Raw genomic sequence first — 16,248 nt, 5'->3', positions numbered from 1 at the left:
AGTGGTAAAAGCTGAGAGTCTCAAGGATTACAAGTATGAACCGAGATGAGATGGAGAAGTGAAAATAGGTGGTTAAAAAACCAAACGTACCTCTGCTATTAGAATAGACTACGTAGATAACTCTTAACCCAATATGAGAAGAGTACGGTAGCTCTTGACTTGAGTGATATTATCAGCCTAATTGGGAACAAACGATTGGTGTATATCGAATCATTAAGGCTGCACTTAAAGTCTTAGAGGCTTCGGTCGACATGCAACAGCATGCTTTTAGGGACACTTAGCTAGCTAAGAGATAGAAAATTTACACCTGCCCCAGCTCTATCATGAGATTGAATCTGTGATATGGAATTGTAAAAAGAAAATATTTTTGGATTTTAAGATTTTTCTGAAAAAGAAATAAAAATAGAAAACACAATATTTTTGCATTTTATGAATTTTCTGAAAACGAAATAAAAACAAAAATGAAAATATTTTTGGATTTTATGAATTTCAAGACATAAAGTAAAAGATATACATAATATACAAACGATATGTGTGTTCCAAATCAGAAGATGAAACATTCGCTTGCATAAAAAAATATAATAGGCGAAATAGACCGAGCCTTCGGTTCATTTCGGTTCCTGAAAAATTAGGAGCCGAAATAGACCGAGCGTTCGACAAATTTTGGTTGTTAGAAAAATTTAAGAAAGCGAAGGCGGAAGTTATACTTAATGAAACAAGTGTGATTTTAGAAATTACTCATTTTCCATCATTCCTAAGCCTTGTACTATTTTATAGAAAAAATTTAAGAGGACCGAACGAAGTGAATTTCAACATTCCCATCTTCTACATGATCCTTGAGAAAGTGATATCTCAGTGCTATGTGTTTCGTAATGCAATGTTAAATTGGATTATGACAGATCCTGATGGCGCCTTCAGACTCGAAATAAAGAGAAATCATCTTCATATTTAGGCCATAATCTCTTAATTGGCTTTGGATCCAAATGACCTAAGAAGTTCAAGATGATGCAACAATATACTCAGCTTCGGCTGTAGAGAGAGAAAAACATGTTTGTTTCTTGGACTGCCAACTAACAAGTTTACCATCAAGGAATTGACATCCGCCTGTAGTGCTCTTTCCGTCCAAACCTCATCCTCCAAGATCAGCATCAGAGAATGCGTGTACGAAAAATCCCGATTTAGCAGGATACCACAGACCGAGAAAAGAGGTTCGCTTCAAGTATCTAAATATGTTCTTAACAGCCACCATATGAGGTTCGTGTGGATTAGCATGGAACCTGGCACAGTAGTAAATAGAAAACATTAAGTCTGGTCGACTAGCTGTTAGATATATTAGAGATCCTGTCACCTGTAGATAGATAGTCATGTCAACAACTGGTTTCTCCAAAGACGGTGTTAACTTCGTTCCGAATGCCATGGGAACCTTCAATTTGGAATCACCCATCATGCCAAACTTAGCTAGTATTGTCTTCGAGTATGCCTCCTAATTGATAAATATGCCTTCGGGTCCCAGACTAATATTCAAGCCAAGGAAAAAGTTAATTGGACCTATTGAGCTCATCTCAAACGTAGTCTCCATCAATTTCCTGAATTCAGTTGTTAGGCTGGGATTCGTGGAACCGAAGATGATGTCATCGACGTAAATTTGGACAATTATTAAGTGGTCACCCTCTTTCTTTCGAAAGAAGGTTACGTCAACCGAACCTTGTTTAAACATGGACATTTGTAGAAATCGAGTAAGGGTTTCATACCAGGCTCTAAGAGCTTGCTTCAACCCATAGACGACTTTATCTAGAATATATCAGTGATCAGGATACTTTTCGTTCATGAAACCTAGTGGTTGCTCAACATATACGGTCTCCTCTAGTTCCCCATTTAGGAAAGAACACTTGACATCCATTTGAAATACTTCAATGTTTTTGTGTGCATCATATGCCAAAAAGATTTTCACTGATTTTAACCTTGCCAACGGAACGAAGGTTTCTTCATAGTCTCTACCTTCTTCTTGACAATATCCTTTCACAACCAACCTCGCTTTATTACGAATCACACTCCCTTCTTTGTCCATTTTGTTTTTGAAAACCCATTTAAGGCAAACGATAGATGCATCCTTTGGTGTGGGAATTAATCTCCAAACTTGATTTCTCTCAAACTCATGGAGTTGGTCTTGCATTGCATGTGCCCAATCCGAGTGATCGAGTGCAATATTAACCGTTTTCGGTTCTATTTTTGAGACGAACGGGTTAAACATGCAAAATTCAACTTGAGAGAACAGATGAGTTCGCTTCACTTTTATTTTAGACCGAGTAAGGACTCCCTCAGATGCTTCACCAATTACTTAAGTTTTTGGATGATCTCATGTCCATTTTACGAGAGGAGGGTGGTTTGGATCACAGGCTGGATCCAGTTCAGAATTAATTTCCTCTTCCAATTCTGATTGAAAATCTGAATCATCATTCGTATTATGATTCTCCCCCTCGAAGGATGAGATGATTTCAACATCAGGATTAGAATGTTCCCCTTCGAATGAGACGTCATGGGTCTTTGTTGGTGATGGATTTACTTCCTGGAAAGACGAATCAGGGTTATCTAATTTGTATGAATCCTCCCCCTAGAATACAAAACTTTCTTTTGGAGGTTCGCTTGGATCTGGCTGTTCAGTTGGTTCTTGATGTTTGCTTTCCATTTCTTTTGCTGCTTCATCTATAACTTTCTTCAAGTTGTCAATATTGTTGTCAGCTGACTTTGTCTCAGAATTTATTGCTCTCTCTACTTTATCAAAGAAATATATGAATTTTTCAAATAGATTAGAAATCAGGACGGTGACTTGACCTGATGTTCGAAAGATTTCCTCTGTTGGTTCTTTATTTGATTGACGCTTCTTCATGTAATCATCATCAAAGGTGACATAATAAGTTTCTTCAATTATATTTGATCGATTATTCAGAACCCTATATGCCTTTGAAGTTAGTGAGTAACCAAGGAAGACCCCTTCATCTTCCTTAACATCGAACTTGTTTCGATTCTCATTGGAGTTGAAAATAAAGCACTTTGAACCGAACACATGGAAGAACTTGACATTAGCTTGTGATTATTCAAGATTTCGTATGGAGTGATAGAAAAGCGCTTGCTGAGGAAGGATTGGTTCTGGGTATAGCAAGCAGAAGCAATTGCATTGGCCCAGAAGTATAGAGGTAAGGAAGAGTAGCTAAGCATGGTTTGGGCTGGTTCACACAACGAGCGGTTTCGCCTTTCAACTATGTCGTTTTGTTGTGGAGTGTAGGGTGATGACAAATTATTAGACACTCCCTTATGAACAAGAAATTCTTCGAACTCTTGATTCTTAAATTCTAGTCCGTTGTCACTGATGGGTTTTTAGCATTCTAACACTCCTATGGTGTACATGCAACCTCATAAACCTTGGATCTATGTTTGACTAAGATACATGCAAATAATTATTTTTCCAAGGTTCTTATCCTATCTAGCATGGCATGGGGAGCTTGAATCAAATAAACCTAGTAGAATTACTTACCTTGTAGTTATAGTTGATTGCTTGGAGTTTTAGAGCCTAGCACCAATAGTGTGGATGCCTCAAATGGAAATCACAAATCACCACAAACTTTGGAACTTAGAGAGAATTGATGGGTTTTGAGCAATTCTAACACTCCTAAGTGTACATGCAACCCTAGAAAACCTTGGATTTATGTTTGTCTAAGATACATGCAAAATACTTTTTCCAAGGTTCATAAACCTATCTAGCATACATGGGGAACATTATAATGTAAAAGATAGCTAGAAACACATACCATGTTGTTGTTATGATTCCTTGAAACCTTGAGAGCCTAGAACCCCAAGTGTGATGCTTCAAATGCTTCACACAACACCAAATGCTTTGGAATAACTTTGAGACGATGTGTAACACTCAAAAATTAGTCAAGCCCTCTTGTCACTATGTGTAGCCGATTTTTGTGAGTATGATGCTCTTTATATAGTGTTTCACATCTAGGGTTACACCATGTAAACCCTAATGTGGCATGACTCTTCATTTCCATGACCCATGGGTTTGTAACTCCCATGGAGCCTCCATGGAGCATCCAATGGGTTTAACCCAACTTGATTATCCATGGAGCCTTTTAGCCCACTATATACATTATGGATGATTTACATAATCAACCCATATATTTAATTAGTCACCATTTGATCACTTAATTAACTCTAGATTAATACTAATTAAATAATACTATTAATATATTAGAACTTATAATATATTATTAAACCACAAGTGTTAATTCTCTCATTTAGTATATCCAAATGCATGATGCCATGCAACCTAAATGGACCATGCCGGGTCGGGTCAAGTACATTCCAAAAATAGTTATGGACTTAGACACCTTATCCTACAGTCTCCCACTTGGATAATTCTAATGACTATAACTGCAAGTATGACTTCAGGAACCGATCGACAATCCTAGCTCTTTTCAAGGTTTCTCGGAACTGAGAAGATGATGATACACCATTTCAGATAAGTGATCATATAATACTCTATTGTAGATATCAGCTGGAAAAATACATGGAACATGGTCTTGCTTATTCTCCAACAGTTTGTTTCCCGATTTCCGATTTGTTTGACATAGAACTTAATTGAACACATCAACTTAGTTCTGACCGGGCCCGGTATATGGGTCAACACAAAATCATCGAGGGGCACAGATATCATTTCTAATCCAAGAAGGAACAGATAAACTTCGATTCATATGCTTGATCATCTACTTGTTAAATTACACACAACCGCACATGTCATAACATCAAATTACCAATGCGTTTTCGCACGATCAATGCGTAACTAACTCATAGTTAACAAGTCATATCTCTAGGTTAGAATACTTATATGATATTACCGTCTCACGATCACTCGAGATAAATTCCATGAAGTGATACAAGTGAGTGTGGGTTGAATCCAATACTCAGAACTTATGAGCACTCATGAGTTTTGAGGCCATGTCCAACATCTTAGACCTCTACAACCAACTCATCATAGTCTTACTTCATATCTACTTCCAACATATGACTGACTGTGGATAATTTGAATAATATGTAAAACTCAACATAAATATTCTTGAAGTTAAAACATGCAAAATAAATAATAGTAAACGATTGACAAGGGATAGCAACACTTTACTCATAAATAAACACAACTTTTATTCATCATCAAATGTCAATTACACTTTAAAAATTTCAAAATTATCTAACTACTAAAAGTAATATCATCCTTCAGACCTATGCTCCTTGCATGCTAGAGATGCTTAACCCTACCCAGTCCCTTCGTGAGGGGATCTGCCGGGTTCTCATCCGATGATACCCTCTTTTACACGAGGATTCCTTCTTCTATACGATGTCTGATGAAATGGTATTTCCTGTCAATGTGTCTGGATCTCACGTGATCCCTCGGTTCCTTGGCTAAGGCAACTTTACTATTGTTGTTACAGAAAATCTCCATTGGCTCCTTTATAGCTGGTACAACTCTAAGGTCTCCGATGAAGTTCTTTAGCCATATAGCCTCCTTTGCTGCCTCGCTTCCTGCTATATACTCTGATTCGCAAGTTGAATCAGCCACTGTCTCCTGCTTTGAACTTTTAAGAGATTGCTCCTCCATTTAAGGTAAAAACCCAGCCCGAATGAGACCAGAAATTATCCCTATCTGTCTAGAAGCTAACATCACTATACCATACAACTCTCAAGTCATCACTCCCACCAAGGTTAAGGACCTAGTCCTTAGTCCTCCGTAGGTACTTGAGAATGTTCTTTACCACTTTCCAGTGAGCCTTACCAGGGTTCCCCTGATACCTGCTAACCATGCTTAATGCAAAGGCTACATCAGAACGAGTGCAGGTCATAGCAAACATGATCGAGCATACTGCAAAAGCATAAGGTATTCGACTCATTTCTGCTATCTTAACCTCGGTACTCGGGCTCTGAGTCTTACTCAGTCTAGCGTTACTCTGGATGGGTAACTCTTCTTTCTTGGAATCTTGCATGTTGAATCTCTTCAGCACCTTCTCCAAGTATGTACTCTGACAAAGCCCAATTAGTCTTTTACTCCAGTCTCTCAGAATCCTTATCCCCAGAATATAGGCAGCTTCTCCAAGGTCCTTCATAGCGAAACACTTCCCAAGCCAGGACTTAACTTCCTGCAAGGTTTGGATGTCATTTCCTATGAGTAGTATGTCATCCACATACAGTACCAAAAAGCTAACTATACTCCCACTAACCTTGACATATATACAAGATTCATCTTCACTCCTCGAAAAGCCAAACTCTTTGACTTTTTCATCAAAGCAAAGATTCCATCTGCGAGGTGCTTGCTTTAATCCATAGATGGATTTCTCAAGCTTACACACTCTATTAGGGTACTCTGTGCTGACAAAACCCTCTGGCTGATTCATGTAAACATCTTCATCCAACTTTCCATTAAGGAAATCGGTTTTGACATCCATTTTTCATATTTCATAGTCATGAAATGCGGTTATGGCTAACAGAACCCTAATAGACTTAATCGTGGCTAACAGAACCCTTTGCAACCAGTTGTGCCTTATAAGTGTGTACATTACCATCCATGTTGGTCTTCTTCTTGAAGACCCATTTGCACCCAACTGTCTTACAATCTGGCACATTGTCAACCAAGTCCCAGACGTGATTGTCATACATGGACTGTATCTCGCTACCATGGCTTCCGCATAGCTGTTAGGTTCATCCAGAATTACCAATGTCCCATCACTGATAAGTGTCTCACCTTCCGCAGTAATATGAAAACCATAGTAATGCTTAGGTACATTCCTAACCCTTGTGGAACGCCTCAGAGGTACAATTGGAGGTATAATTGGATCAACATGAGTTTCCTCCTCAAGTTGACTGCTAGGGCTTGAGGTTCCTTCACCACTTGACTCTTGAATTTCTTTGAGGTCAATTTGCCTCCCACTGTTTCCTTGGCTTATGAACTCTCTCTCTCGGAAGACATCCCTCCTTGCTACAAAGACCACATTTTCGCTAGGTTTGTAGAAGAGGTAACCAAAGGATTTTTGTGGGTAGTCGATGAAAATACACCTCTCACTTCGAGGTTCGAGCTTATCGTGAGTCTCGCATCTTATAAAAGCCTCGCAACCCCAAATCTTGATGCGGACTAGACTAGGAACTTTTCCAATCCACATCTCGTGAGGTGTTTTGGCAACCTTCTTTGTAGGGACTAGAATAAGGATATGGGCGGCACTCTCTAAGGCATACCCCCAAAATGTGATTGGTAGCGAAGCTCGACTCATCATGGAACGAACCATGTCCAACAAGGTCCAATTGCGCCTCTCAGCTACACCATTCAACTGTGGTGTCCTAGGAGGTGTCAATTGTGAGACAATCCCACATTCCCTAAGATAGTCGAGGAACTCTGAACTAAGATACTCACCACCTCGATCGGATCGAAGCATCTTAATGTTCCTACCCAATTGATTCTCGACTTCCTGTTTAAATTCCTTAAAATATTTCAAAAGTCTCTGACTTATGCTTGATTAAGTAGAAATATCCATATCTACTGTAATCATCAGTAAAAGTCAAATAATAACGATTAGCATCCCTTGTGGCATGTTTGAAGGGTCCACACACATCCGTGTGTATAGGATCCATCAAAACTTCACCCCTCTCACAAGAACCAGTGAAGGGTGACTTTGTTATTTTTCCAAGTAAGCATGATTCACAACTATCATCTGACTTAGGTCAAATGATTCCAAAAATCCATCCTTTTGGAGTTGGCCTATGTGTTTCTTGCTTATATGTCCAAGACGACAATTCCATAATGATGCTTTATCCAAGTTATTATCATTTGTAGAATCAATACACAACACATTATTTCCTAAATCATCTACAACAGACACAGTTTCAGACACACCATAACAAGGTAATGCTTTAAAATAAAACACATTATTAAAGAAAGCATTTATTCCACCAATTTCATTATCAAAAGAAACGGTAAAACCTTGTTTGTACAAGGCATGAAAGGAAATAACATTTCTTTCCATTTCTGGCGAATAACAACATTTATTCAAATCCAATGTAAACCCCCTACTTAGCTATAAACTATAAACTCCAATCTAGATTAATTATAGATCAATGCTAATTAAATAATATGATTTTATATTAATATGTTAGAACTTATAATATATTAATAAATCATAACTTATACTATTCTCAAAAGATTAACCATAAATTGTTAGGGTGAAGTGCAACCCAAATGGACCATGTCGGCTCGGTTCAAGTACATACCAAATATAGTTATGGACTTTGACACTATATCCAACAGTCTCCCACTTGGATAAGTCTAATAACTATAGTTGCAACTATGACTTCAGGAACCGTTCAGAAATCGTAGCTCTATAAAACTTTGTTGAACTATGAAGCACCATTTTAGATAAGTGATCATATAATCCTCTGTTCTAGATATCATCCGGTCAAATACATGGAACCTGGTCTTGCTTATTGTCCAACATTTGTTTCCCGATTTCCGATTTGTTTGACATAGAACTTAACTGAACACATCAATTTAGTTCTGACCAGGCCCGGTACATAGGTCAAAACAAAATCATCGAGGGGCCCAGATATTGCTTCTAATCCAAGAAGGAACAGATAAAATTCAACTCATATGTTTTCTCTACTACTTGTTAAATTACACACAAAATCATGGTTTATAACATTAAGTTACCAATGTGTTTTCGTGCAATCAATACATAACCAACTCATAGGCAACAAATCATATCTCTAGGTTTGAAGACTTATATGATATTACCGTCTCACGATCACTCGAGATAAATTCCATGAAGTCATACAAGTGAGCGTGGGTTGAACCTAATACTCAGAACTTATGAGCATTCATGAGTGTTGTAGCCCAGCTTTTTCTAACATCTTAGACCTCTACAAGCCAACCCATTACAGTCTTGATTCATATCTACTTCCAACATATGACTGACTATGGAGAGTTTGAATAATACGATATAAACCATAACATAATTATTCTGGAGGTCAAAACATGCAAAAAGAAATAATAGTAAACGATTGACAAGAGATAGCAACACTTTACTCATAAATAACAACTTTTATTTATCATGAAATGTCAATTACAATTTACAAATTTCAAGATTATCTAACTACTAAAACTAATATCATCCTTCAGCCCTATGTACTGAGCATGCTGGTGATGCTTAACCCGAGTCAGCCCCTTCGTTAGGGGATCTGCTGGGTTCTCATCGGAAGATACCCTCTTTGCCACGAGGATTCCTTCTTCTATTCGATGTCTGATTAAGTGATATTTTCTGTCAATGTGTCTGGATCTCCCATGATATCTTGGTTCCTTGGCTAAGGAAACCGCACTATTGCTATCACAAAAAATCTCCATTGGCTCCTTTATAGCTGGTACAACTCCAAGGTCTCCGTTGAAGTTCTTTAGCCATATAGCGCACTTTGCTGCCTCGCTTGCTGCTATATACTCTGATTCACAAGTGGAATCAGCCTTTGTGTCCTGCTTGGAACTTTTCCAAGTAATTGCCCTTCTGTTTAGGGTAAAGACCCAGCCTGACTGAGAGCGGAAATTATCCCTGTCAGTCTGAAATCTAGCATCACTATACCCTACAACTCTCAAGTCATCACTCCCACCAAGGGTAAGGACGCAGTCCTTAGTCCTTTGCAGGTACTTGAGAATATTATTTGCCGTTGTCTAGTGAGCCTTGCAAGATTTCCCTGATATCTGCTGACCATGGTCAAAGCAAAGGCAACATCAGGGCGAGTACACGTCATATCATACATGATCGAGCGTACAGCAGAAGCGTATGGTACTCGACTCATCTCAGCTGTCTCAGCCTCTGTACTCGGACTCTAAGTTTTACTTAGTCTGGCATTACACTGGATAGGTAACTCACCTTTCTTGGAGTTATGCATGTTTAACCTTTTCAACACTTTGTCCATATAGGTGCTTTGACTAAGTCCAATTAGTCTTTTACTCCTGTTTCTTAAAATCCTCATCCCTAGGATATAGACAACTTCTCCAAGTTCCTTTATAGCAAAACACTTCCCAAGCCTAGACTTTACTTCCTACTAGGTTGGGATGTCATTTCCTATGAGTAGTATGTCATCCACATACAGTACCAAAAAGCTGACTATACTCCCACTAGCTTTGATATAGACACAAGATTCATCTTCACTCCTTGAAAAGCCAAATTCTTTGACTTTCTCATCGAAGCAAAGATTCCATCTGCGAGGTGCCTATTTCAATCCATAAATGGACTTCTCGAGCTTACACACTATATTGGGGTACTCTATACTGACAAAACCCTCTGGTTGAACCATGTAAACATCTTCAGCCAACTTTCTATTAAGGAAAGCGGTTTTGACATCCATTTGCCACATTTCATAGTCATGAAATGTAGCAATGGCTAACTGTACCCTAATAAACTTAATCTTGGCCACTGGTGAAAAGGTCTCATCATAATCAACTCCCGGAGTTTGACAATAACCCTTTGCAACCAGTCGTTCCTTATAAGTGTCTACATTACCATCCATGTCGGTCTTCTTCTTGAAGATCCATTTGCACCCAACTATTTTAAGATCAGATACATTGTCAACCAAGTTCCAAACATGGTTATCATACATGCACTGTATCCCGCTGTCCATAGCCTCTTTCCATTTATCAGCCTCAAGGCCTGCCATGGCATCCTTGTAGTTGTTAGGTTCATCCAGATTTACCGGTGTGTTATCACTGATAAGTGTTTGTGACATCCCCAAAATCACGGCCAGAAAAGACCGATTTTGTTTATGCTTTATGAAAATCAGAGTACTTCATTTTATAAAAAGGTTGCAGAATTTGTTCCCAGAAAAACATGGTAAATACGTTATTAAAACATTTTCGAGGAAATGTATTTATTTCATTTTAAAACGTTTAGGATGTCATCGTTAATACCGAAACATGAGCATAAACAGAACTTACAATGATTTACACTAGTGATCTACATCTCTTTAAATCTCTCAGTGTAATGTCACTTCACTTCGTCACCTGTGATATACATAAACTGAGTGGGTCAGGTTGGGAAACCTGGTGAGTACATAGGGTTTTCAACCCACAATAATATAATTGTTATGTTCAATCATCAAACAATTAACCCAATTACCCATCCCCATTATCTTCTTTACTCTTAAGGATTTAACCTAAGAGTCGTCTATCCTGCATTTGTTTATTCCGAAGTCCCTTACTTCCAGGGTTATAGGACTGGCACTAAGTCCATAGCTGCCAAAGTTCGTTCATAAAGCACTAATTCCATAGCTGCTATGGTCTATTCATCGGGTACTAAATCCATAGCTACCAGTCTTTATCTAATAGGTACTAAGTCCATAGCTACCAATGTTCAACAGGTACTAAGTCCATAGCTACCAATTCCTATAGGTACTAAATCCTTAGCTACCAGCGTCTAACTAATAGGTACTAAGTCCATAGCTACCAATTCCCAACATGTACTAAATCCATAGCTACCAACGTCTAACAGGTACTAAGTCCATAGCTACCGGTGTTTGTCCCATAGGCACTAAGTCTATAGATGCCAATGTATACTCACATCATCTTCTATCTCTCATCATTCATCTACCCATCTCATACCCAACATATTCGTATATATAAAATACGTATATATTTTAAATTCTTTAAAACATGTATAAGACGTTCATCCAGCATAGACAACAAGTATTCAGATAATATGCACACATAGCACGTAGTTTATATAAAATACTTCATATCTATGTGTAAGATGAAAGGGACTATGCACTCACCTGGGAAGGTGGTGACTCGGCACTCGGACAACACTTCGTTACTCTTAAAACAACTTCCTCGACAAAACCTAGTATCATTACCACTAGAGTTTAGTCTGACGTTAACCTCGACAAATTAATAGTCTAGCTATCATTATTATTATATAAGTGTTAAATAACACTCAATATAACTCATAATAATAGCCCAAATACTTATTATAAGGTCCTAATAACATTACTATATTGAAACATAAGCTATACTAAAGATAGCGTAGGCATAGCTTACTTACAGCGGGTTTTCTCGAAAACCGGGCTTCGCTGGAGCAACGTTCCCTAGCCGAAAGGCTCTTTTCTCGGGACTCCGGGAGCCTCGGGGCTTCCTTCGGGTGCTAGGGGGTTTACCTAGACTTTAGGGGGGTTAGGATAGGCTAGAGAGAGAGTGTAGAGAGAGAAAGAAGTGGGGAAAGGTGTGAGAAATGAGAGAACCCGGCACTTCTATTTATAGGGTGAAATCCTGACGGACGCGCCGAGTTGGTTCACTGACTCGCCGAGTCAGTGCCACGTGTCATCATCTGATGGCTTTCCTTGGGGAGAAAGCCTTGGCCCATATTCAGCCACGTCACCCCTTTTGCAGCAGCACCCTGCCGACTTCTAAACCCCGTAACTTTCGCATACGAGCTCTGTTTTCGACGTTCTTTTTTTCCACGCGTAGGTAAAAACAAGATTTACAACTTTCATTTAGACTCCGTCGGCTAATTCTCGACCGATCTCAAATTTAACAGTAGGAGGCGTTTAGACTGTTAAATGACCGCGAAGAATTCGTAACTCCTTCATACGAACTCCGTTTTCGTCCGTCTTTTTACCGTTGAGTTCCTATTAATGAGATCTTCAACTCTCATTTAGGTCACGTAAGCCAAAAACCGCTCGAACTAAAATTCGAGTTTCGGGCCGTGCACTGCTAAGTCGAATCTTAGAAAAATCATAAGTTCCTCATACGAAGTCAGATTTGGGCGTTCTTTTTATCGACGCTCTTAGTTTAACATATTCTACAACTTTTGTTTAGATTGCTAAGGCTAAATCTCGCTCTATCATAAATTCACTATTTACGATTCCCGGTGCCGTGCCGGTTTTGCCGTAAAACTTCGACGGGTCATAACTTCTTCGTTATAACTCGGATTTCGGCGTTCCTTATATGTACGGAAACCTTGTGACATATTCCACAACTTGGTTAAGATTATTTATTCTAAATAATCTTTTGTTGAAAAGTCGTTTTCGACCCCTATTGCCTCTAAATTGACTAGCCCAGATTTGCGGGCGTTACAGTGTTTCACCTTCTGCAATAATATGGAAACCATAATAATGCTCAGGTGCATTCCTAACTCTGGTGGAACGCCTCAGAGGTATATACTCTTCATTCGGCTCAACAGGAGTTTCCTCCTCAGTTTGAGGGCTAGGGTTTGAGGTTCCTTCACCACTTGACTCTTGAATTTCCTCAAGGTCAATTTTCCTCCCACGGTCTCTTAGGCTTATGAATTCTCTCTCTTGAAAGAATCCTCTTCTTGCTACAAAAACCACATTATCATTGGGTTTGTAGAAGCTGTATCCAAAGGATTTATGTTGGTAGCCGATGAAAATACACCTTTCACTTTGGGGTTCGAGCTTATCATGAGTCTCGCGTCTCACGAAAGCCTCACAACTCCAAATCTTGATGTGGTCTAGATTAGGAACTTTTTCCATTCCACAACTCGTGAGGTGTTTTGGCAACCTTCTTTTTAAGGACTAGATTAAGGAAATGGGCGGCGGTCTCTAAGGTATGCCCACAAAGTGAAATTAGTAGTGAAGCTTGACTCATCATGGAACGAACCATGTCCAACAAGGTACGATTGCGCCTCTCAGCTACACCATTCAACTGTGGTGTCCTAGGACGTGTCAATTGTGAGATAATCCCACATTCCTTAAGATAGTCAAGGAACTTAGTACTAAGATACTCACCACCATGATCAGATCGAAACATCTTAATGTTCTTGCCCGACTGATTCTCCACTTCTTGCTTAAACTCTTTGAATTTCTCAAAGGTTTTTGACTTATGCTTGATTAAGTAGACATATCCATATCTGCTAAAATCATCAGTAAAAGTCACATAGAAGCGATTAGCATCTCTTGTCGTAGTTCTAAAGGGTCCACACACATCCGTGTGTATAAGGTCCAACAAACCTTAACCCTAACAGAAGTGCCAGTAAAAGGTGACTTCGTCATTTTACCAAGCAAACGAGATTCATAACTATCATCTGACTTTAGGTCAAATGACTCCAAGACTCCATCCTTTTGGAGTTGGGCTATGCGTTTCTTGCTTACATGTCCAAGACGACAATGCCATAAAGATGCTTTATCTAAGCTAGTGGAAGATTCAATACAAAATACATTATTTCCTAGATTATCTACAACAGATGCAGTTTCATACACACCATCACAAGGTAATGCTTTAAAATAAAGAACATTATTAAAGAAAGCATCAATATTACCATTATTATTATCAAAATAAAAGGTAAAACCTTGTTTATACAATGTATGAAAGGAAATAACATTTCTTGCCATTTCTGGTGAATAATAACATTTATTCAAATCTAATGTAAACCCACTATTTATCAATAAGGAATAAACTCCTATCTTGGTGACAGGTGACGCTTTCCTGTTTCCCCTGATCATGTTTATCTTTCCCTACTCCACACTCTCACTTTTTCTTAGTCCCTGCAAATCACAACATATGTGAATACCACTACCTGTATCAAGGACCCAAGACTTAGAATGAGGTGAGTTACTAGAAAATATAGTGTATATACCTGCATGGTTGGGTTTTACTTTCCCATCCTTCAATTCTTGCTGGCACTTTAGGCATTTTCGCTTCCAGTGCAACTTTTCATGGCAATGGAAGCATTCAGCTTCATTTGGGTTAGCAGAAGGAGTGTCAAAACCTTTCTTGGTTTTGCTTGAAGAGGAGCCTTCAAGGTTCTTACCCTTGGTTCCCTTAGAAGGGTTCTTTCTCTTATTCCCTTTGCCATGCCTGATTGCCAAGACATTGGCCACAATTGGATTAGGAGTAGGTGTAGTAACAACCGACTTACCCTTTAGACCATGTTCGGCAGTTTTGAAGTTTGCTAAGGGTGACTTCTTCTTTGTGTTGGGTTTTGAGCAATCTAACACTTCCTAAATATACATGCAACCCTAATAACCTTGGATATATGTTTGTCTAATAATCATGCAAAGATGTTTTCCAAGGTTATGAACCTATCTAGCATACATGGGGTACAATTTTCTTGGTATAAAAAATAGAACTACATACCTTGTTGTTGTAAGTGTTCCTTGAAACCTTGTGAGCCTAGCACCTCAAGTGTGATTCCTCAAATGCTTCACACAACACCAAATGCAAAGTATAAACTTGAGAGAATACTCTAATACACTCAAAATCGGCCAAGCCCTCTTGTTTCTCTAGTGTCTCACTTAGTTTTGACCGGGCCCAGTACATAGGTCAAAACAAAATCATCGAGGGACCCAGATATCAGCTTCTAATCCATGAAGGAATAGATAAACTTCGACTCATATGAATGTTCTACCACTCACTGAATTACACACAAAAGCACATTTTATAACATTGACTTACCAATGCGTTTTCGTACAATCAATGCATAACCAACTCGTAAGTAACAAATCATATCTCTAGGTTTGACGACTTATATGATATTACCGTCTCACGATCACTTGAGATAAAATTCCATGAAGTGATTCAAGTAAGCGTGGGCCGAGTACAATGCTCATAACTTATGAGCACTCATGATTGTTGTAGCCATGTCCAACACCTTAGACCTCTGCAACCAGTCATGACAGTCTTGATTCATACCTACTTCCAACATATGACTGACTGTGGAGGTTTGAATAATATGATATACCAATCATAATTATTCTAGAAGTGAAAACATGCAAACGAAATATAGTAAACAATCGACAAGAGATAGCAACACTTTACTCATAAATAAAACACCTTTTATTCATCATCTAATGTCAATTAGACTTTACAAATTTCATAATTCATGTAACTACTAAAACTTATATCATCTTTCAGCCCTATGCTCCGAGCATGCTGGAGATACTTAACCCTACTCAGTCCCTTCGTGAGGGGATCTTCTAGGTTCTCATCCGATGATACCTTCTTTGCCACGAGGATTCCTTCTTTTATGCGATGTCTGATAAAATGATATTTTATGTCGATGTGTCTAGATCTACCGTGATCCCTTGGTTCCTTGGCTAAGGCAACAACACTTTCACTATCACAGAAAATTTACATGGGCTCCTTTATAGTTGGCACAACTCCAAGGTCTCCAATGAAGTTCTTCAGCCATATTGCCTCCTTTGCTGCCTCGCTCG

The sequence above is a fragment of the Lactuca serriola genome, chromosome 9 (genome assembly GCF_051521515.1).
Source record: "Lactuca serriola cultivar US96UC23 chromosome 9, Lser_US96UC23_V15, whole genome shotgun sequence".
Lineage (NCBI taxonomy): Eukaryota > Viridiplantae > Streptophyta > Magnoliopsida > Asterales > Asteraceae > Lactuca > Lactuca serriola.
This window is presented reverse-complemented; position numbering follows the sequence as displayed.